The sequence below is a fragment of the Parasteatoda tepidariorum genome, chromosome 2, assembly GCF_982258835.1.
Source record: "Parasteatoda tepidariorum strain Cologne lab strain chromosome 2, Ptep-v5.0, whole genome shotgun sequence".
In the NCBI taxonomy this organism is placed as follows: Eukaryota; Metazoa; Arthropoda; class Arachnida; order Araneae; family Theridiidae; genus Parasteatoda; species Parasteatoda tepidariorum.
The window spans coordinates 115,441,528-115,466,079 of NC_141756.1; the positions used below are offsets into that span (position 1 = coordinate 115,441,528).

General features: G+C 26.5%; 1 protein-coding gene and 1 long non-coding RNA gene across 2 annotated transcripts in view; both read left to right on the forward strand.

Moving 5' to 3' along the window:
• The window catches only part of LOC147816079 (uncharacterized), a 297,913-nt gene that overhangs the window by 186,628 nt on the left and 86,733 nt on the right, over nucleotides 1–24,552 (forward strand). The window lies entirely within an intron of this gene.
• Nucleotides 1,452–10,978, forward strand: LOC147816082 (uncharacterized). The gene is made up of 3 exons (XR_015431665.1): nucleotides 1,452–1,898; nucleotides 6,080–6,115; nucleotides 9,726–10,978. It is a non-coding gene; the product is annotated as an uncharacterized LOC147816082 (long non-coding RNA).

Consider the following 24,552-nt stretch of genomic DNA (forward strand, 5'->3'; position numbering starts at 1 on the left):
TGGTTTTTTGATCGCAATTGTGCAGTTATTTTTATGGATTTCAGCGCGACTTCTCAAATTCCTATTTTCAGGGTACCTGGAGAGTCATCATGGAAAACCTTAAATTTCTGTATTTTGTCATGATTTTAACTATTTTTGTTTGTAAAAAAAACATGGATTGCTGAAAAATCTAATTTTTAAAATGGAATTTAACCCCAGAATATCATTGTGTTCTGAACATCTGAATTTGTTATAAAATCCCCACTCAGTCATATTTTATTAAAATATAAAATGTTTTTATCATGTTCTTTAAAAATTATGGTGTTCTTTCAAAAAATGAAAGAAAAAGCATCACTTCTAGAGGGCATTATCTTTTAAACTTCTGTGATTTCAGAATTTTTGTTATTGTTTATTTTTTTTATTTTATCAATATCAAATTCTAGCTGAAGCAAGACAGTCATTGACGAATTTTTTTATAGGAAATGAGTACAGAAAAAAACTAGGAGTTTCTTTCCTTTCTGATGAACAAGAAAAGTATCTTTAAAATATAATTCTGCAGAAAAAAAGAAAAAATTATTATTTGCTTCTGTATTTTTTTTAGCTATTTTATTGCTTCAACTCTTTCTTTACTCTGTTTTTTAAATTTAAAATCTATTAATATGAAGATGCAGAGTATAGCAATTTTGGTTATACCTATCATTTCAATTAATGGTATAATGCTTTTTTAAATTTATTGTTGTATTTTTGTTGGAGAAAATAGTAACCTCGGTAAGTCTTGAAAAATTCGTGGAATTAGTCATGAAAAGTTATGAATTTGAAAATCTAAAATGTAGCAGATACCCTGTATTTTTTTAACACTATGTAACAAAATTCAGAGTTACATGTTCGAGGAATACGCGTAAAGAGAAGGATAAATGGGATTTTTCTCCTACTGATTGTTAAAAACACGTATAAGAATGGCAAAAAAAGAAAAATATTAAATAAATAAATTACGTTTTAATGCAATTGAAAAACATTTTTTTACATAATTTTTTTACTAAAAATGAGATTGATCATAATTGAAAAGCTAAAAGTATAATCACTCAAAATTTATTGATCGCCATGGTCGACCAGAAACCATAATTCCTAAAACCTACTATAACATATGTATGCCTCTATGCCTGGTTTAATAAAAATCTTAGGTCGTATGAAAATTTTTTTTCTTGAAATTGCTGCATAATGCTTCATTGAAAAAGCTTCATGAGAACATTATTTAAAAAATAATTGAAATAATGACTAGTCAATCGATATTTACTCAATCATTAGGCTGTTTCAGTACTGATAAAGTGATGGCTTACTTTATTTCACTCTGTACAAAAAAATGGGTATTCAGCTAGTTAATGATAAATAGTTTCAGAACTTCTTTTTTTTTTATCTATGAATATTTTTACAATTTTTTTCAAAGTGTGAATACACATGAGTTAGAATGAACTAATTACTATATTCATTTTATTCCAGAATGGCATAGAAAATCTATTACTTTAAATGTTGTATAATTTTCTAGTTAGATATAAAGCAAATAGTCATTAAGTGTGTATTTTTTGTTTTTTTCTCCCTTGTATTAACATTTTTATTGATTTTGTGACTGTGAAAATTGTTTTATTATTTTTAATAATACCTAATAAATATACATACAATGTATGTAAAAAAGAAATTTTAAGGACTACATATGTTTTACTCAGGCCATTAAATATTATGATCTTTTGTGTTAAGGTGATTATTTCCATTAAATAATTTTAACATGATCTAAAAGTGTGTTGTCATATATTTTAGGTTCAGTCAACTGTGTTAACTTCACAAAAGATAGTCTTGTGCTTTTGCTAGCAGTTTAGACAATACTTCGCAACTTACAGATAAATACGGTGTAAAGTGCGTTCTGAGTAATTATCATTATTTATTTTAACTTTGTTAACTTTTAACTCTAAAATTACTTCAGACAGTGAGTAGATTTATTTACGTTTCACTTCTTATCAAGTTTTGACAATTTTACCATTGATATAACCGAACCATCAAAAAACTGTTTTAAACTTAATTAACTGTATATTATACAAAAAACTGTTTTAAACTATATAACTGTATACTGTATCCTTATTAATATAAGTTTGTTATTTTCACCTAAATTTAGCTCATTGAAGTAATTTTATGTATTTAAGTATTCAGTTACCACTTTTCTTGTGCAGATTAAACTTACGTTGAAAAGTAAATTTCTCAGAAAAAAAAAATCCTTTTGATACATAAATGTACTTTATATATGAACACTATATGCTAACAAGAGATCTGCTTGCTGAAAGCTCTGTAATTGTTAAGTTACTTTTAATAAGACATTTTAATTATTGAAAAGTACCTTAAACATTCTAACAATTATTTATATCATCATTCCTTTACATAGAATAAAATAGGGTGATTTGAAACTCTTAAGTTTAAAAGTTAAATTACTAATTACAAAATATAGAAAATTTATGCTTTTATCAGCTTTTTTTTCTGATTTTGTCAATTCTGTTTTGAAACTGATCCAATGTTATAATTTGGATTTATTCCACTTTTATTAATATTGTGCAGTTGATAAAACAAAATGCTGCAAATTATAAAAATGAAATAGAACATTTTGATTTCAATAATAAAGATTAAAATAATAATAACTCAGCGTAAAGGTTTCAAAAATTCTTTAGAAGAGTAGAAGTTTCTTATAAAATAGTAAAAAGAAAGTGAAGATAAGCTGAAGTTTTGTTTATGCGACACTTTCTACATTGACATAATTATTCATAATATATTTAGTTATATTATTATATGTATTAGCATATGTTTATTCATTGGTGTATACTATAGTTTAATAAATATTATAAATATATTACTAAAACTTACATTGTAACTATCATCATTAGTTTTTAGCAATTTTAAACAGTTTGTAACAGTTTATGATACTGAATATGTTAAAGACCAAACCCTCCTAGCTCTTTTAAGTGAAAAATCAAGAATACTTATCTGTTTTTAGCAATCATTTTAACCTTTATTAACTATAGTCAATTAAGGGAATGTATTAACATTTTTTTTTAATTATTATTACTATGTAATAAAGAAAAGAAATGAAAATATATTATCAAAACAAATGAAATATTTGTGGAATATACAGCTTTCATAATACCTGAAACAATTTTAAAGCTGTTACACTTACATCATTATACTACTGTTAAGCCTTAACTTGCCAGATCCCTTGGCCAATATACTGGCTTTTGCAGGAGTGCTTTTATCATAATAAGAATGTTTATTGAAGGGGAAATAACAATTATAATAGCAGAACTTTCATCATGAATACAAATAAGTAAACTTGCAGTAAAGAATTAACAAGATTTTATATATGCTGTAGTCTGTATACATCTTGTCAATTATTCTTTCTTTCTATTTTTGTGCTTAGCAAAAAATTTCAATAAACTTAATTAATTGTCACCTTATATTTCAGTAAAAAAAATTAGTAATGTTTTTTTTTATTATTATTTATTTATTTTTTTTTTTTGTTGCACTAACTCCATAGTAAAACTGTACACTAATTTTCAACTTATATTTTTGTAAAAATTGAGAAACTGCACATACCTATTTTTTTTTCTCCCTTCCACATTTAAATTGATTTCTGACACAATAGCAAAACACTTCAGTGCACTAATTGTCAACTTGTATTTCTGCAAAGAGTAACAAACCATATTTTCTAATTGTTTCTTTTAAGGACATTCTCTCAAAAGGGACAATTTGTTGTTAAAAAATGTCACTTCATGTGCTGTTCTACAAAGTTCTTCATTTTAGTTACAAATTCACCATATTCCTTAAAATTTAAAATCCAGCTAAAGCAAGATTAAAATAATTTTATCCTAAATCCTTATATTTAAGTAGAGTAGCTAGAGTAACATTTTCTGTGCCTCATTGATTGAGAGCTAAAGTTTACTAAAGAGAAACTAAACAAATATTTACCTCATAGTCATTAACATAAATTTAGTCATTAACTTCATCGAGTGGAATATCAAAAAAGTGTGATAGCTATACTTGGCACTTCATTAAAAGATCTGAGCTAGTTTATAAATAATTTGTGCAACTTTGGCATAGTTGTGTCTCTTGGTTGGGGAGAGGGCGGCTAAAAAAATTAAACATAATGTATTAAATACTGCAGCCATTTCAACAATGAAACTCCTTCAACGGATACTATCTTTCAAATCTTAATTTCAGTCTTTCAGTCTAATATTGTCTTTCGAATCTTAATCTTAAAGGACTACTTTTGGTATTTTAAAATACAATTGAGTATAATTTCATTAAAAATGCATTCATTTTTAGAACAAAAATGTATAATTACCTCTGGAGAGAGTTTTAGGTCATTTAAAAAAGTGAAACACGGTTTTGTATCTTATTCTTGAAATTTTCATGTATCATTTTGATAGTAACAGAAGATTTATGCTTAGTCCATGCAATATGAAGGCACACATAAGTTTTATGGTCCCAGGAAACAATCTTGCAATGTTATATTGATTTTTGTCTGCAAGTTTTTTAATTAAGATACTGCTGGCAAGATTGCTTTCTATTATTTTTTCTCAATTTGCAGACTGCCCCCTCACTATAAAAGATTGTGTTAGTGTCAAAAGATGCCACTAAGCTTTTTCAGGTTTTTATCAGTAACTTAATTGGCATTTTGATTTTTATTCTTCATTATAGTCTTAGAGAAAGTCTTGCTGCATTGATAAACATCATTAATATAATATATTTGTGTTAATTTAACTCAATTTTAAAAAAAATTATTTTAAACTGTTCATAACAAGTCTTACTCACTGAGAAAATAATATTTAATATATGTATTTATAAATAATCTTCCAATTTCGTTGAATAGTAATTCTAAAAATATTATTTATTGTATCTTGTTTTAACAACAGTTTCAACTATAATATGAATTAGTATCAAAAAATTTTATGAAAATACCTTCATCAGGGTTGCCGCAGCATCTGGAAAAACCGGACGAATACAGGGAATTAAAAAAGTCATAAAAACTGGAAAACTGCAGAGAATTTCCAAAATTTTTTAACATCAACAATAATAAAGTGTGTAATCACTATAAAAGATAAATCAGCCATGTCAGCTGTCCAACTACGGAAGCTCCTCAATCTATGTCTGTTTTAATTCCTCAATATATTTCTATTTTTTCTCTTCTCAGTCAAACGTTATATTTACTTTAATTTTTATGGTGATTTTACATTATTGCACTTCATGCTTTTTTTAGTTCTAGTTCGATGGAAAACCTAAAATTAGGGTTCCACTCTGTGTGTGTGTGTAAATATGTATATAAAAGTCATAATCCATATCTAACCTGTGCACATTTTTATTATGTGTTGAATATATCAACCAATATTTTAATTTACAGTCATTAATCTATATCTCTTTCTATTATGCTGTGTTTTTCAGTAAAAACATTTTTGAATATGTTGTCTTGATGTATTAGGTCACTAATACATCAAGTTAAGTCCAAATTTTTCAAAGAAATTATTTATTTATTTTTGACTGTGAATATTAGGTTAGTTCTGGAACTAGGCACAAATGTTAAACTACCCCTTTTCAATGTATGATTAAAAAAACATATTGTTTTATTTAGTTTAGTTTAGTTAAAGTTTGTAAATCAGGACTTACCTAGTTCTTGCACCTCAGTTGATTACATTGTTTTTTAGTCATTCAAGATTTATTATGGATGCATTTTATGTGAAATTAATAAAATAATATTAAGGATAATAAATTTCTACCTAGACTATTTTTTAATATTTAATAATTTTTTATAAATGGCACTCTTTGGCTTTTAAATTAGAAATCAAATTTTAAAAAATCTTTCTTGTAAAGAGTGAAATAATTACTTTTAATTTTTGTGGAAAAAAAATTTTTTTTTTACATTATTTTCAAATGTTGTAATTCTATATCTGAGACTGATATTCATAAGGGTCCCATTGTGTTTATGTATTCATTTAATGTGACATTTGCATTTTGTAAATTTTCCTTAAGTATAATAACCATATATTATATCTAACTTGTGTAAATTTTATAGGTGATTCAAGCAGGGATACTATAGGCTCATTGAATGGTAAATATCTACATTTTTAGTTTGTTTGTAGGTGTTATTTTAAGGTATTGTTGTCTTAATGAAAACTATTTTAAGTTTAAAGTTTTTATTGATAGAAATTTCAAAAAAGTTTTAACTGTTAAAAAAAATTTGAAATAACATGAATAAAGTTGACTTTTTTTTTCTTTGAAAATATGTTTAATTTTGTTAGTCTGGTTATTGTGAATTCCTGTGTTTGTTTATTTAATAGTTGAAATCCAAATATTAATTTTTAATTTAAATGCAGCTTGATTCTATTGCATGGAATTATAATAGTTTGTAAGTTTTATTATTATTATTATTATTTTATTTTAATTTATTTATTTCTGTTTTATCTGTTATACTTATTTTTGAAGTTTCTGAACTCTTTATGCAAAAGTTTTCTATAAAATATTTTATTTTTTAAATATGTTGGCAGTGAAAAATAAAAACAGTCACTTTGAATTTTTGTTCATACCTGGTTTTATTTATTGCTTTTGTGTACTTCAGTAATACTGAGCATTTTTGAACCGAAGGGCTATATTTTTGCCCCTTGTTATACTCCATGCCTAAAGTTAAAGTACATAAAAAAAATTCTTCAAGGCTGTAATTTTTTAATGAAATAAAACATTTACAATATAGCATTAAAATTGCATATAGAAAAAGGTTTTGAGTTCTCTTGCAGTTTTATATATGTCAATTTAAACTGTTTTGAGCATAATATCAATTTTAACTATAAAAAAAATTTTCTATTTCGATCATTTATTGACTGTTATTTTTTAATGGAATTAAAAATACAGGTTTTATATGTTTTTACTTGTATACCCAAGATCTTAATTTTAAAATTAGACCTTTCTGAACCAGAGTGGAGGGATAATAAAAACTTTTAAAACCCTGAACTTAAAATATGGTATTCAAATTATGTATAGTTAAATAGTTTTTTATTGTATTTCATATGATTTTAAAATTTTGTTATTTTTTAAAACATTGTTATACGCCTGAAATTTTACACTTTTTATTATTTTTAAAATTTTATTAAATTTTAAAAAATATGATACATTATATAATTTTTTAAACATGATTTTTAAAATTATTTTATAGTTATTTACCGTATATTCCGGCGCATAACGCGCACCCATAATTTCTAATAACTTTTTTTAAATTTTAAGATATACTCTTCGTATAACGCGCACGAAAATTTGGATTGTACATGTGCAATATCTTGTCTAGTATCAATAGATAGCCAGAAAGCCTTTTAGTGTGGGACATGTTTAGGTCCCACCTTACAGATAATACAAAAAAATTGTTGAAAGAATGTAACACCGATATGGCAGTTATTCCGGGCGGAATGACACTATTAGTTCAGTCATTGGACGTATGCTTAAACAAACCATTTAAAGCCAATTTAAAAAAACAGTGGAACACCTGGATGTTGGAGGGCGAGAAAACCTTTACGAAGGGAGGACATATGCGTCATGCAAGTTTGGAAACAGCGTCCGAATGGATATTAAAAGCATGGGATGAAATTAAGCCTGAGATGGTTAGAAAATCATTCAAAAAATGCAGTATTTCAAATAATCTGGTCGAATCAGAAGATGGCTGTTTATTTATGGATAAGGGTAACACAGATGATGAAGACGAAACAGATTGTGATGACGTGCCTGAAGAAATAACGGAAGACGAATATAATGAACTATTTATGTAATAACGAAAATCAATAAAGTATATAGGTAAAGGTATGTTATTTCTTTAAAATAAAAGTATTTTTCTATAGTATTTAAATTTTTTTAATCTATAATTTTTTATATTCGGCGTATACCGCGCACCTGTAAATTCCAATGTTATTTTTTGTATTAAAAGTGCGCGTTATACGCCGGAATATACGGTAATATTAATATATAAAATAAGATGAAAAAGTGTGACTTATAATTTACTGGGTTATGGTCTTTCAAAATATTTTCAACTAGTCAACAACTTTTGCTTTGAATTTAAGCAACACAATCCCCATTAGATAGATATTATAACTTAGTAGAAATTTTTCATTCTGATGCCTTTCATTTTTTAGTTACAAATGAAATTTTGTGCTTTAATATCAGCATGATATTATTTGTTTCCAAGGTTAAACGCATCTGGGGGCAAAAAAAGAGACAGGAATAATTGTCCTTATCCCGGCACTACTGAGGGCGCAAATGGAATGCTACTTAAAGTTTTATATTTATACTTAAAAAAAACACACACAGTATTTCGTAAAAAATTGCTTAAAATTTTTTTAAAAATGCAACAAAAAAAATTTTTCATTATAGGTTAGTTTTATAGTGACTGATTTAGGTTTTTGCTGGATTTTCTTATTTTTTAAACTTTCTTTTCATTGATAAATACTTTTTTTAAATTATCTGAGATGTTTCCTTCTCTCCTCACTTAATTCTTCTTCTATGAGCAATAATGAGATTATTTTTTAAATTTATTTAAAAAAAAGATGTTCAAATTAATTAGAAATATTGAAAGTTTACTTGAATTGACTTATAAAAATGTAGAGAGAAAGTGGCAAATTGAGAAAAAGCTATGTGACTAACGTTACAGGTTACTGACAGAAAATGTACAGACATTATAATTTTGATTATTATTACTACAAAAGTTTTTAATTTCATATCTTAAATAAATAAAAGCTAAGAAATTTGTTAATGGAGGGTTGCTGTTAAATGTTTTTCTTTTAATTATGTTGTCCTTTGTATCATAGAATTGCCCATAAGTTAGTAATTACTAACAATGAAAGAATAAAATTAGATGGGTACTCTAATAAAACAATTATAAATTTATATGCTGTACATTACTGGATATTAATATTTCACAAATGAAAATACATAAAGTACCTTTTTGATTAATGTTATAACAGGAAGCTTAAAAAATATAAAAATTAGACCCTTCGTGCTTTGAAGAAGCCCAAAATGATTTTTTTTTTTCAAAACCTATCTTTAGTTTTGTCTGTAACTGAAATAAACTTTCATGGTATTTTAAAAATCAATAAAAAGGAATACAGTTAATTTCTTCAAATGAATAGAATTCAATGCCATATATGATTTTATATTTAAATGCATATTATACATCTTAAATTTTTTTTTATGTAACATTAAATCTGAGTTGATCTCACAGTGTGTTAGATTAACTTTATAATAGATAAAGCACAAAAATATTTCCCCCATATTTTTATAAGTATTGATTTTAGTGTCATTTTACTCATTAGTTTGTATTATAAGTAAAATGTGTTATGGATTGTGCAAATGTGATATAATCAAAACATTTTCTTTTCTTTATCAGAATGTCCACCATTAAAAAACAGAGTGTATGCTTGTCATTGATCACAAATACCTAATTAAAAGTTATGGTCTGGGAAAAGTCTAAAATACAGCTTAATTTGAGAATTTTTTAAGGCTTTATTAAAGCATTTTAAATTATTTTAACAATTTTTTAATGCAAACAGATTGAGATTGAAATATGCTACTTTTTTATTATTTTCTCTCTGTATTTGAAACGTAACTGATATGAAATGTAATACTTTTTGATTGTCACACAAATGTAATATTTTTTTGATTGTTTTATTTTATTTTTCTTAAAGTTTTCAGAAATGCAAGAAGAAATGACCCCTGCCATTAGTGGTTACTGATTGAAGCAAACACAAAAAAGAAAATTCCCTGCTTGAGTTACCAACATAGTAGCTGGGATTGAAAGAAGGCATCGAGAGAAGATGGTAATTTGTAACAACACTTTGTATCGAAAATAATTGAAAAATGATTTAACACCTTATTTTAAAATCTTGCTACAGACTTCTCTTCTTTCAACAATTTCTGTGTTTAAATATTTTATTATTTGCTACCCCATTTTTAATTCGGTGCTTTCCAAAAACACTTTTTCATCAAACTTCTTAAAAAATTTAATACAAATAACTAACTTATCCAAACATGAAGATTTCTTTCTTCTATATGAGTCATTCGATTGCAAAACCTGTTTAAATTATATTGAATTTTTCTGCTAAATTTTATGGGTAGAAAAAATTACATTTTTTAAGTAATTTATCCAGCTGACTATTTGTATGAAAGTTTATAATAAAAGTTAAAATTTCATTTTGCCGGTAAAAAAGGAGGAAGAAAAAAACCTCTTCTGATTTCAATTCAAGTAGAAATAAATGAAAACGTTGAAGAGGAATAACTAGTTTTGAATTATGCATTCAACATTACCCATTTATTATTCATCCATATCAGTTTAAATATTAAAGCTATTTTAAGAAATGCATTAAGATTTTATAAATATTTTATTAATTTAATAATTAAATTAATTTTTATTTGATTTGAATTTAATGTTGTCAATCTTTTTCTCTGTAACTGGTGAAAAATGGCTTTGAGACTATTTCTGGATGTTAGCATTCTTCTAAATTTCAAGTTATAAGGCAATAAAAGGGCATATACATATGTCCAGTATAGAATTATTTTTTCTTTTTCATATACTAGACTTAAATTTTTGGAGAAATAAGTTTTTTACAAATTGTGGTAATATATATATCATACATATATAAGTTCAAAATGTGGAGAAAACATGGAAAAAATTACAGAATAATGAAAAAAGAAAATTATTAAGAGAAATTTATAGAATTCTGCAAGAAATATATATATAATCTTTTCATCACTGCACACAATTATATCTGGTTGATTTGTATTGTATTTTGATCTTATTTTATGAGTTCTATATGCTTGCAGCTTATGCACAGTATTGAAACCTATTGATTTTCTTAATTTCCTTTGTTTTTCTCTCTTTTTTTTGTTGTTGTCCATTTTGTATTTACTTATTATGCTTTATATGTATAGAGAGAGAGAGAGACAAAAAAAACCACCAAGAATAATTAAATATATTTTAAAAATTCTTTTTAAAAAAATTAAATAGCAAGAAAACGAATTAATGAACTACCCTCCAGCACATATGAATATGTCCATAAATTAGAGTGCTTTTTATATTGTATTAATATAGCCAAAACAAGATATGTTTTAATATATTTTGCTATATTAATACAATATTAAAAAGCACTCTAATTTACGGATATAATCATGTGAGCTGACCGGGAGTTTATAAGACTTAAATATATTTTGTTTTCTTGATTTTTAATTTTTTTAAAATTATTAAACAAATTTAAAAGAATTTTTTAAATAAATATAATTATTTTTGGCAGTTTTTCTACTTCTTTAATTTGTTTTTCTTTCCTTGTTCTCTTTGTATTTTTATCACATTATGTGACTTCTATGTACTTACAGCTTTTAGATTTTCTTATTTAAGCATCAATAAAACTAGGTTTGTTTCGGTCACATAATTGTTAATATCACCATTCTGAACATTATTAAGATTACATTTGACTTCACATGTTTTTATCATATAAAATATACTATTCTCTTCTATTTAATTAAAATTAGTTTTGTATTTTAAAGTACTTAATTATCTTAGCTAACTGTATTGAAGTATGAAAATATTATAAACTAGTATTGAATAATACAGATTAAACTTTCTGATGAGGATTGCTTGTAATACTTTAAGGAAGAATTGTATTTAATTCTTGTATATAGTTAACTATTGAACATTTTATAATCCTTTTTGTTTCGAATATTGTGTACTTTCATTTGCAACAATTTTTTTTTTGGATTTAATGACTCTGTTTTCTAACTCTCCTTTCTTTTTATTTTTAAGTTTAAAAATTGCCTGTCTTCTGTAGCAATGCTTAATTTTTTTTTTATATCTTGCTTAATCGAGTTAAAATCCTTTATTTCTGTTTGTCGCAGATGTGTAATTTATTTATTGAACTGTTTTTTTTTATTATTATTTTCAATTAGAAAATTCTTAATATTTTAATAATTAACTTTAGTATTGTAAGTATTTAAGAAACCTTCCTTAAGCTGTTGTAACCATTTTGGTATGTTATGTTTAAATGCTCTTACCCTTTTATGCTATAAAGTTATATATATTTACACCAGATATCTGCAGCATTTTTGATTTTAAAACTTGTACTTTGTCTTTTACCAACTTAAAAATGAGCCTTTAATTTAAGTAAAAAAATAAAAACTTTTAGAGCCACTCCTATACTATAATTTGTTTTAACCTCCAACATTCTGAGCATTAATTTAAAAAAAATTTTGTTACAACTATTTTCAATCCTTCTTCTAAGTTTACTGAATAATTTTTTCCATTCTTGCATTTATATTTGTTAAACATTTAATGATTCACTATGTTCTATATTTTTCCTGTTATTGTTGCTAATAAATTATAATTTTTAATAAAATTTTTAATTTTAATATGCATGATTTTTCTTCATCTTTTTCATTTATTTTATTTAATTTTTTCTATATTTTTCATGATCAATTGTGTTTGGAGGTTTTCTTAATACAAAATCACTGAAACAGTTTCTCCAAATAACCTTCGATTTTCTTTATTTAAAGTAAATTACATTCAAGTCCAACAAAACAATGTTCAAGTTACAATTAAATTTATTTAGGGATATTTTCAGAACTAAAAATATTTTTTAAAATATCATATACATTAGCTTAATTCAAACTAGTTTTAGAAAAATTTTCAAAAATAGTTATTTTTTTAAGGCGTTGAGAAATGATATCCTCTTTGCATTTTTTTATTTGCCTATTTTTTCAAAAATTTTTGTTTAGTGTGAAATTTTTAGTATAGTTTTTTGTTTAGATTAAAAATTCAAAGACTTTTTTTTTAAAAGAACTACATTATTTTAAAGTATAATTTTTCATATGCAATATTTCTAAAAAATATAAGTCTGATATTTGAAACAAACTTTAAGATTTATGAAGTTGCAAAATGTTATACTTAGAAATGGTAATTTTAAATTTAATCATTTGATATCAATATTAAACAATATAAAGCAAGGACTTTAATAAATGAAGGGAATAATTAGTTTAAATGAATAAAATAGTACCTTTTTTAAAAATGCAACCAGATTTAGTGTGTGGATTTCTTTACTTTCAATTTTCTAGTATTCTTGTAACTTCGCAAATTGATTAGAAGCAGTAATAAATACATGATGTGTTCCCGCTTTTTTTCAAAGCTTACAAGTTACTTGCATCATCGTTTTCCTTAGTTATATCCAGGCAAAATTTCAAAGTAGGCTTATTTCGAATTATTGTATTAATAGTACAGTTTTCTAATGAAAGTCGCAGATATTATCTTAAATCACAGACTAGACAAGATTAAAGTTCAGTTATGCAAAAAATACACTTAAAACAGAGTTATAAGAGTTGAAAACTAGCTTTAATTCTCCATTTCCTATACTACAGAACTTTTTTGGATTGCCAGATGCATTTCTTGAGGAAATAATCATACTATTGAAGCCTATCGATTCGCAACCGTCTCTAAACATTAATATTGTTCTTCAATGAGTCCGGTAAGTCTGGATATATTTGATTTCGGCACCAAGGAAAAAATTTTTCTTTTTATTAAATGGAGACTTAAATTCCGTCGAGAATAACATATCATGGAATGGTTAACTAATTATTGTAATTATTAAGATAAGTAAGAATAAGCAGTAGACCATGTATGTCTTGGCCATACTAAATTAACACACCTTTTACGTAACGTACCTATTCGCACCAGAGAACCTTAAAGCACATCTTGAACCAGTGTTCCAATTCTGAAATGAAGAGAAAACGATATTTTAACAGTGAATGTCCTGAATTATCGATTTTAATTGGAGACAATCCACATGAAAACCTTGTTGAATATCTTAAAGACACTGTATTCTTCCAAAACTTTTAAACAGATTTTTACTTTTGACCAGATGTTAAACGAGGTATAACCTTTGGCTTTTGCACACAAAAAATAACTATCTAGCTAATAATACATGTATCTCTATTCAATAATTTTTTTTCTCTTAAAATATTATATTTGAATTATTAAATTTTAAAAAAAGGAAAAGAAAATGGCCATTTTTTGATGGAAAATTGCAATGACTAGATGTCAGAGAATTTTATTTCAAAAATTAATTGTTCAAAAACATTAATCTTCACTCAGTGATTAATTAAGGAAGAAAAATTTTAATTTTTTATTTAAAACAGTAGCCTGCCACTTCTGCAACAGCACATATTTTTTTCTTGGTTGCTAGTGATATTCAAGTTATATCGGGTCTGAAATTTTTTCACCTTTTAAATAACAGGTAAGTGTAAGAGTCATTGGTTTTCTAAAATGATTAACTCTTTGCTTAAATTACTTATTTTTGCCCTATACTATTTGTAATTACAAAATAATAATGATTATAAATGAAAAAAGTAAACAGTTCTCATCGGAAGAAAATTATATTTGTGTATGCGTATAATTGGTCTCGTAAATTTTGAAAAAATTTTTCAATCATATATATTTTTGTATCATTAATACTTTTCAATATTCATTAGGTTTTGCAGGAACTACATTTAAATATGAATGAATCCATTAAACTGTTAAAAAAGTGCAATTGGTCCTATTCGCGTCTCAGTTTTGCTTTGCCTTTATTGAATGCAGAATCCGACAAACCAATGGAGGATGAATCCGCAGAAAATAATATATCAAATAATCCACATAATATTTCTGTGCTTTTGTTAGATTCTGGGAAATCTAAAGACATGAAATCGAATAAAACCTATACAAGAAAATCTAAAAGCCTTACACACCTTTATCAGTTACAGAACCTGACATGTCTTCAAGCAACGAAAAATAATGTGCAAATAAATTCTGTGCCTTTATTAAATTTGAATTCTGAAAAATCTTCAAATAAAGAACAAAATGAAAACTCTGAACCTTTTATACCTGCAAATTGCCGTTTATAATGCATTTAGCCTGAACATAATAAAATTTAAAGACAAATGTGTATTGAGGTAAATGTGTTCTGAGATAAATGTGCTTTGAGATAAAGTATTTGTCTCTTAGATTTTTTTTTTTTTTAGTTCTGAACTGTAAGAGAGCTGAAGTGCTAAACATTTTATACCAAAATGCTTAGTCTGACAGCGTGACAGTTCACATTTTTAGTTCAATGAAAAAAGTACGTTAAGTAATATTTTCAAAACAATGAAATTTCTAGATTTAAGCTCATACAGTTATAAAATCGTGTACAGTCCGCAAAAAAAAAAAAAAAAAAAACGAATCACCCTGAATAACTTTCATTCTAATGATCGGATTTTCACGAACTAACTGTCAATCTTAATGGTTCAGGGGGGTGACTTCAAATATGCTAATTAATTAGTGCTAACTATTAGTTAAGTTACGAAATCAGACAGAAAAACGTACTTTCTCTGAATAAACATTTATTGTTTTTTACATATTTGGAATCCTAACACTTAAAATAGAAATTTCGAAAAAATTAGTCGGAAATTGGATCGCAATAAAGATTTATATATATGGCGAAAGTTTAAAAATATGGCAAATTACCTAGCCATAGAAGGGGAAATAACTGATTACAACCATAAAGAAACTGAATGAATGACAAGACGGGAAAACATAGTGCTTTTCGCTGCTAAGCTACCAAAAAAAAAAAAAATTTCGTGTTGCTTTCTGGTTAAAAGAAACAGATTGTTATTGTTTTTTTTAATCTCCTTTGAAAAGGAAATTTAAATCATTTAATAAATTATTTTTGATTCTTCAAGATTTTAGAATTTTGACGTTGAACTTTCTATCTGATATTATTTATTATTTTAAAGCTGTTTTAGCGTCATTTTTATGACAATTTTGAATTAAAACTAAATTTTTATAAGTTCTTATTAAATTTATGAAGAGTTGTAGGGTTAATTGCTTTTGCAACTCACTTCGAGTTTCTTAGGAAAGGAAAAAGAATGATAAAGCAAAGGTGGACCTGAAAAAAGATAGCTATTCTGATGCATAATCACAAGATTTTATAAAATTCACGGTATTTATTTTCGATAAAATTGTAAAACTTAGTAAATGTTATACGGCATTTTAAAAGTATTTTGATATATATATATATCTATATTAAATAAATACAAAATAAAACGAAGAAAATTAAGAAAAACAGTTTTATTTATTGCGCATAAGCTGCAAGTAAGTAGAACTCATAAAATAAGTTCAAAATGCAGAGAAAACATGGGAAAAATTACAGAACAATAAAAAAAGGAAGAAAAATAATGATAAAAATAAAATAACATGAAACCGGAAAAATATCCGGGAAATAAAAGATATAATATTTTCATCAGCTCACACGATTATATCCGTAAAAAAGAGTGCTTTCTAATATTGCATCAATATAGCCAAAGCAAAATATATCAATACAATAGTGTGAGAAGCACTCAAAAAATTTTTACAAAAAAGTTACAACAAATAAAATGGAACACAATAAGTAAAAATATCACGTAAAAACAGAAAATTAAATATAAAGAAAAAACAGAATAAAACATAATCTATAAAGAAAGTAGCGAATTCAAATGAACTTACATGAACGTGAAATTTTTCAAGAATGATTTAAAATATTTTCGAAGCAAGATTGCCAGATTACAAAATATGAAACCAAAAGCGAAAATTGAGGTAAATGAAGAGATTTTGTATTAAAGTGAGTTCGTACTTTGCAGTACTGAAGTGCGTTTGATGTGTTAGTAACCAAAGATGAGCCCGAATATGGATGTGCGCAAGGTAATATTACACTGGATAATTTACAGAAGTTGATAATTAATAATTTTAGAAAATTAATATTTATGTAAGAAAAAAAAATAGAAAAGCGAAAGAAACATGAATTGCTTGTTTCGCACATAATTTTAGCCACGGATTTGCCCGAAATTGATTTGCGCGTGAAAAAATTATATAAATTAACAAAGAAATTTTTATATAAATAAATGTTATTATAATGCTTTTTAAATTTATTATTCTGTTTTTGTCGGTGAAAATAGTAACTTCGTTAAGTCATGAAAAGTTCTTGGACATGAAAAGTCACATGAATTTGAAAATCTGAAATGTAGCAGATACCCTACCCTGTATTAAGGAAAATAAAATATTTCATTCGAAATCTCTCTTCTTATTCAACATTATTTCATTTTATACTTTGCAGAATATTAAAACGGTGCTGAGATCAAGGAGGTATGTAAATGGGAAAATATATTAAAATGCATATTTAAGTTCAGAACCTTCTTTCGTGACACTTGTTAACCAAGGTGCTGTAATGCATTTCAACCAAAAGAACTAATTCGTTCTGTTTAAAACTATCCCTATCACACGACTTTTATTTCCGAATGTCACATACCTCCTTTAACTACATATCTGTACTCCTTCAACTACGATCAAAATAAAACTTTATTTTAAGGAGCAGGTCAAGAATTTGCACTTCATAAGATTTGCAAATGATATTAAGTAAACTTAGTTTGCAGTAAAAAGAGTTGATGTTATTTACACACTCCCTTCGTTAGTTCTTTAAAAAATATAATTTAAAAAAATTAAAAGAAAATTCGGTTTATAATACCATTAATTAAACAAGAGTAACAATTGTTACAGTTTTTACAATACTTTTTTAACTCTGACAATCTTTTCATGAGATAACTTCTTTTGCCAACGATTTTGTCCCTTTTTTTTTGTTAGTTAAAACAAGCTTACGCATTCTTGTAATTTTTATATTTGAAATTTCAATGTCGAAAAACATGTATGAAGTGACCCCTAGTGCAAAGAATCTAAGTTAAATAGTTGTAAGGCCGATTATTTTGAAAACAATTAACTACTCCGGATCAATGAAACAATTATAAATGAATCATTAATATTCTTGTTTTTTTATTACGAAATATTAGGAGAAATTTGAATTCATAATTTCTTCAAAACGTGTGTTAAAACTATTATTATAAGTTAATTCAGTAGAAAAAAGTCAAATGGAGGAAAAGATCAATTTTTGAGATGATTCTAAAAATAACACGTTTTTCGAATCTTTTTACACTTTTTCATTTTAGTAGTTGTATTGTTTAACAAAACAAGGCATATCGAACATTTTCCTGACATAGCAATATTTTTTTGAACTGTGCAAAAGTTGAGAAGTCATATAAAAACCTTTTTAAGCAAATATTTTCAACTTTTTAAAACAAAAGGGTAACTTTCTTTAAGTTAGCGCACAAGAATAACTGTTAATGTTAAAATAAAATTGTATGTCCATATTTTTTTGTTCATTTAAAAAACAAAACAATATATTGTATTTTTTCGCTGAGCACACATACGCATTTACTTCTCTTTACTCGAATAAATAAGAAACAATAAAAAAAAGAAAATTACTAATTTTTCTTCATTTTTCGTAAACAATAGTACTCTTAGTAAACAGTCAGCTGTTCTGCATCGAATGATATTGTATGTGATCAGTAGAATACTTTTAATTCCGTAACAAGATTTAATTCTCAGATAGCTGACAATAATTCTAAGTTTTCTTTCAATAAGAACTTTGCAATCATTTAAAAAGTAATTTTATTTTAAAGGAAAACATAAATTAAAGTACTAAAACGATTGATTAGTATATTATTGGAAAATAATATAGATAGTTGCATAAAAAATAAGATTTTGCATTAAAATTTAATTAAAAAGTTAGAAAAATAATTCTGCGAAACAAGCGCAGACATATAATTTACAAATTTATTTTAAGATTAAGGCGATATATAAGATGTAAAAAAGTTTTAAGATCATTAAAAATGCTGACTTCGTATTTTTATTAATATTTATAAAATATGTGTTCAGGAAATTGATAAATATATTATTCCAAATCTAGGATACGTATGTATATTATTGAAATTGTATCAGTTATTGAGAAACAAAATCAAAAAATAATCACTTTAAATAAGCATAATCTGGTGTATAATCATATTCTATCAGAAGCACGCTTTTATGAAACTAGACATCCGTTCAATAAAGTGTTTTTTACTCAGAATGTTTTATTCAAATTTCTTTTCTAAATTTCAAATTAATTATTAGAGTACTAAAAAAGAAACGTCGTATTTTATTGTCAGAAGGAAATAAAAAATAAAAAGATTAGCAAACGATTATTAGCGAAATACGATGAAATTTTTTTCTACGCGCGGGAAGTCAAGTACCTCGCAAGTTAATCACATTTTAATATTAATCGCCCCATTGAATCATTTCTTCATTGTCACCAAATTATTTTTTTTTAAATAATTAATTTCAGTTTTTCTCAGCTTCTAGTAAATAAAAACAGTTGAAACTTTAGATTTTTCAATTGAAAAATATGTAGATTAATATGGTATAAAAAAATTCATACCTTATAATTCAAAATTTTTTCATCCTCAATTTAATTAAATAATAAAAAATAATTAACAATTATTAAAAATTATTTTTTTCATGAAATTATCTTTGGGTAAATGAGTTTTATGACTGGGTGAAATTTTCTTTGAATTGCTTTATTAGTTTTAAAAATAAGACTAAAAACGTAAAAAGTTAAATTAACATTAAGGGGTGCGAATTCTGGATCGCTCTCCTGACCAAACTATGGGGACCATATTTCCCAGATTGCGGCTACTCCCTATATTTTAATTGTCAGGATTCCAAATATGTACAAAAAAAATATGTGTTTATTCAGAGAAAGTACGTTTTTGTGTCTGATTTCGTAACTTAATTAATAGTTAGCACTAGATAATTAGCATATTTGAGGTCACCCCCTGGAACCATTAAAGATAGACACTTAGTTTGTGAAAATCCAATCATTAGAACGAAAGTTATTCAGGGTGATTCGTTTTTTTTTTTTTTTTTTTTTTTTCGGACTGCACAGCTTAGATTGGCAATGAGCCTACGTAAAATATTTAGGATTTTTTTGACCCAAATTAAATTGTATAGTAACTTATGGAAGTAGAATGAGATGGTATTCTTTAAAATTTATTTTAAGAAAAAAAATGGTTTCTTCGTGTTTCTATACATTTTAAACTTGATTTTCATAAATTCATATTTTTGGTAATGGATTTTAGTTACCATAAAATATACAGCATGTTTCTACTAAACTACATCCATATACATCATGTTTAGAATACTAGTAGTTTTGTTGTGTTTGGAGAAAGCAAATAAGGATAATCAAATATTTTAATTTATATAGTTAATTAGACTATGATAGAAATTATTAATTGAGAATATATTGGGTTAGAATCCCCTTGCCGTCTTGATAACCGTAGTATGTTTTCGTGGTTTCCCACTCCATGTAATGAAAGTGCGGCTTAGTTCCATCTTAGTCTTCCACGAAGGCTAATTTCGCCCAATACTTGATGCCGTGTCTTCGTAGTTGGGTTCAAAATTATAAGACTGCGGAGTTGATAGTCGTAACTTCGGGGGGGGGGGATTTGTCCCGACGCCCTCCCCCCCCTGGCTACGGACCTGCCTGAGGGTGATCCGAAGTCATGTCATGCCAATTTTAATCTTATGTAGAGGGGATGGCTCCTCTGCTTTGGTAGGCCAACGACTTGCTTGCGAAGTCGAGCACTTTACGGTAGAACAGTTTAATGATAATCGATAACGCGCACCCTCGGTCCCTACGCAGACTGATCCAAGTGGTCACGCATCCGCACACTGACAAGTATAGTCCCGCAGTGGACTGATCGTTAAGACACTGCTCCCAGCAGATCACCGAAGTCAAGCATCACTGACTGCGGTCAGAAAGTGGGTGGGTGACCACTTGGATCAGTCTGCGTAGGGACCGAGGGTGTGCGGTATTGGTCCTCGTTAAACTGTGCTACCGTAAAGTGCTCGACTTCGCGCGCAGGTCGTCGGGCTACCGAAGCGGGGGTGCCATCCCCTCCGCAGAGGATCAAAATTGTGATCTCCGGATCTTATTCCTCCGGGATGTTTCCCAGATCGTCTCCAATAGCCCATTGTGCAGCTCTAGTGCGACGTAAATGAACAAATCAATCAATAAAAAAGTATAAATACGGAATTACTCGTTTACTTGAAAAGGCTTTTTTTTTTGCCGCTTTCTTAAACGCGTTTTTTACACGCGTTTTTTGTTTTTTTTCTTAAACGCGTCCTAAATGAAAAGCCCTCAGACGTAATGCTATTAGTCAAAAATTGGATATTTGACACGAAACACTTAAACCATAATTTCAAATTAAGATTGATAACGACTTTTTTTTCCCTCTTCGATACAACTATCTGAGCCATAAAACACAAAATTAAAAAAGAAAAAATAATATATTAGTTCCGATAATTATTTTAAATATGTTTTATCATTTTTACAACGTATAAGAGGCTTGCATTTTGTAATAATTGATTTTTTTATTTAACTTTAAAATAGTATTTAGATTAAGTTGAAAAAGAAACTTACTTTAAAATTGTTGTAATTTGGTAAACAGTTTCACCCAAATGCAAATAATAAGGTAAGTTTCTAAAACACTTTAAAAAAAAAAAAAAAAAGAAAAATGTCTGGATGAAAGTTTGGAATTTTTAAGGTTCCCCTTCTAAAAAGTTTTTCACCACAACACTATACAAAATCAGTTGAAAGAATGCATTTTTTAAAAGAAATTTGAAATGTTTGTCCTTAATTTAGTATCTCAAAAGTTTTGTAAAAAGCATTTTTTGTTCTTCAGATTTCGCTGGTATAAATGTACAAACATAACTTGTGATTTGGCGCGATGTGTTTTGAGATTTGGCGTCTTTCGAACTTAATCTGGCAACCCTTTTATTGCTTTCACAATTTGCGAAATTGAAATCGTTCTATTCGATTATCGAATGCGACTAGTTAGTTTAAAATAAAGCGATTTAGATTTTACAAAGAATAAATTATTAATTATTAGATCTTTTATAAATTATTATAAATTATTAATTATTATATCTTTAGATATTATTAGATTTTAAAATATTATACATTTATTATAATATTTGAAAAACTATTCGTTTATAGTTCTATACTTGAGTACATTCTATCTTTAATTTGAGCTTCTTTTTTTTAAAAACATTTTTCATTTTTAAATATGTTCTCAGCACAAAAGAATAAACTGTAGGTTTTAATGTTTTATATATGTACCCCTTTTGTTTTTTTAACTATCAAAGTAGTTTTTTTATTCCAGCAAATAGCTTTTCTACACAATTTTCAAAATTGTAAGTTTCTAAGTTTAAGATGTCGCAGATAGAACAAAACAGCTGCTCTTTTGATTTTTTATTAATGATCCCCAAGGTGAACAGATTCGAATTACTTAGATGATTTGTTTTGCCCAACTCTATTCAGAATTAGATGCTGATTTGATAAAAAAGAAACTAAGATATGCTACTATCTGACCGATAATTCAAGTAAATATTAGAATAAAATATTTTTATACCAAAAATAAATTTATGAAATGATTGATCTTTGAATCAGTTTAATTTTTCAACATTTGTTGTTAGCTAATTAGCTAATCAGATTTTTAGGAGATTTTTATCAGATTACCTATAGTGAGGAGAAAAATTTAAATACCTCCATAAAGTTCGGTTCTTCATTACTGAAGTAGTAAAGCAAAGGGGGTCCCAATTAGGCTAAGTCGGGCCCTGGAGACACCTGCACTACTCTCCCACGGTCACCATGGCGCCCGTCGGTCGGTTTTGGTGTGCCCCCTGTTTGTGCCTAACGATAAAATATTTCGGAACGTCTTGCAAAATTCGTTAAAAAGTTTCAATAAATACAAAATGTATCACTTTTCTATAGATCCAAGAAATTCTGCTTTTTTGTCTAATCTATTAAGAATTAATAGACAATTTCAAATTTTAAAAATTAGTGATTTGTTGAAGTGTGGAACTATCCACAAATAATTCTACTAAATGATTGAAGTATCTTATACATTCCACCCACTTTCTTATTTCAGAACTTTCAAAATTCTGAATTGAAGAGGTGTATTCAAATTAATACTTTTTAAATGACATTTAGTTGCATTTAAAATTAGCGATACTTCTATCAAAAATATTAAAATCTAATTAAAAAAATTAAATAATTTACAATTTTAAACTAAATTTTACATTTTTTAAAGGGCTCATAGTATGAAATTATTTCATTTGGGAGTTAAATAACTAATCTAATTTTGAAACTAATAAAAGAAAAAAAATATTTTATTTAACATATACTTCTTTTAAGTTGTATTTTTTATTAAATTTTAATCTATCATTTGAAAAACGTGTTTCTGAAGTTTTTTATGTTACAGGGTGTGTAGCCAGATTTTTCAACAAAAAGTAAGCACCTTTTAAGTACTTTTTAAGCACCCAAAAAATATTTTTAATTACTCTCCAAAAAAAAAATTGTAATTAGGATCTGTGCAATAATTAAAAAAAATTTCCCCTATCGTTTAAAGTTCTTAATTTATAAACGTAAAATCAATAAAATTTAGAAACATTGTCAAAAACTTTAAATAATCATGATAAAATAACTAGTTTCTGATAAATATTACAGAGAAAATTGGGAAAATAATGAATTTTTTGTAATTTAGAACGTCAATCGATATGGCAAAGAAAAAAATCTCTTTTTAAAAATTACGCACTATAATTAATAGCTAATAAACAGGTAAATTAATAGCTAATAAACAGATAAATTTCGGATAATTTTTATTTATTTATTTATTTTAATTTATATTATTTTTTTAACTTCTTTTCAATATTTTAAAGCGAATAAAGTGTTCTATATGTGAAAATAATTATTTTTCTTTGTTAAAGAGCGAATAATGAGTCGTATCAAGAGGCACGCACTCATCACACCCCGTAACTTCCTATAATATTAACCTATAAATTTCAAACTCCGCCCAAAATTAGAGTTTAATGTATGGAACAATTGTACCCAAGAATTTTTTATAGACCAATTAGAGGGCCCCCAATGGGCCAAAATAAGTTTTGTTTACTAACCGGGAAGAGGTGTTTTAATCTAAATATTCGCAGGGTTGGAGGCCCTGGGTACGAAACCCTGCGAGGGTCGACATTCAAATTCTTTCATTTTTTAATATATTATTTGATATTTCAACGTGAATCAAGTGTTCTGTATATAAAAAAAAAACTATTTTTTCTTTGAGAAATAGCGAATAATAGCTTATTAACGGATAAATTACGGATAATTTTTATTTATTTATTTATTTTAATTTATATTATTTTTTTAACTTCTTTTCAATATTTTATAGCGAAGGAAGTGTTCTATAAGTTACATATAGATATTTAATTAAAACTGATTGAACGTTTTGCATTTGAGAAGGTTTGCATATAAATTATTGATACAAGATATAGAAACTGATTATATGACTTGTCAAAATTCTGACACTTAAAAAGAGGCTCATAAGTTCAGTTGTTACCGACGTACGCCTATTTAGGCAGAGGGGTACTATTGTTCTTGTTCTCCAGTGGCACCATCTATGGCTAAGAATTCGACATCTGCCACACCTATACGTCACGCCCGTTTATAGGACGAACCCATTCATACATCCATCATCCACAGATCGTAATTTTCACCTGAATCA